We start from the raw sequence: 997 nt of genomic DNA on the forward strand, positions 1-997 counted from the left end.
CGGCCACTGTGGTGATTCCACGCTTGGTACGCTAGCAGGCTAGGTTGGTGCACAGTCTGGCGAGATGCGCTGAGTTGTTGGAGAAGCTCATGTGGGTGGATGGAGAGGGTCGATATGTGGCCCAAGGGCTAGAGCTAACTTTCAAGCATATTTTCTGGGTTTGGCTTTTAGCTCTGGGGACGTGGAGACATGGAGACGCTCCCCCGTCCTCCACCAGGCGGCAGAGGGGGGTCTAGGCCGATCCCAACCCCATTCGTGTAAGCAAGGGGAGGGGGCTCATCGACAGCTGGCCCATGTCCGTCGTTCCTTTCCCTCTGGTCTGGTCAACGGGGGGAAGTCTGTGCTGCGCTGTCGTGTTGCGATTGTTGATTCATTTAAAGCTCGAGGGCATCCCTCCTGTTCAGCGTCAGTCGTACGAGGTTGCGCTGTCTCTTGTCATTTCTTCGGTTCTTGTTGCGACTTACACCAGTCTTGGCGCGCAACAACCACGAGATACCCGCCCACGCGCAACGTTTTCCTTGGAATCATCGCAATAGACAGCTCTTCCTCCTTCTGTCATAAGCTTTCCAAAGAAAGGTATGTGATCTTGCCCACACTCCTGAGCGGGCTCTCATTCTCGCGCCAAACATGGTTGCGACGCACCGCGCTGTGTCCCTCTGCACATGACATTTCTTATGCTGTGCAATCTCATATTCGCACCTTACCCGTATCACATACACCCCTCACAAAAGCACCGAGATGGTCACACTGCAGAGACAGTGTCTCAATGTTAATCCCAAGCTGGGGTCTCACTTCGGCACATTGTCCCGTGGAAAACGCTCAGCTGCAAATTCTTTCGAGAAATGAGCAAAGCTGACTTGGTCCCAGTCTCTCATCGTTGAGCCGCAAAAACTCAGAAGGCAATCCCGCCAGCCATGTCGTCCACCGACCAGATGTCAAGGTCGACCCGGCCGCGCCCGTCCACAGGAGGCAAGAGTCCATCGATGTCGACTACGCG

Source organism: Verticillium alfalfae, genomic scaffold, assembly GCF_000150825.1.
Source record: "Verticillium alfalfae VaMs.102 supercont1.4 genomic scaffold, whole genome shotgun sequence".
NCBI lineage: Eukaryota > Fungi > Ascomycota > Sordariomycetes > Glomerellales > Plectosphaerellaceae > Verticillium > Verticillium alfalfae.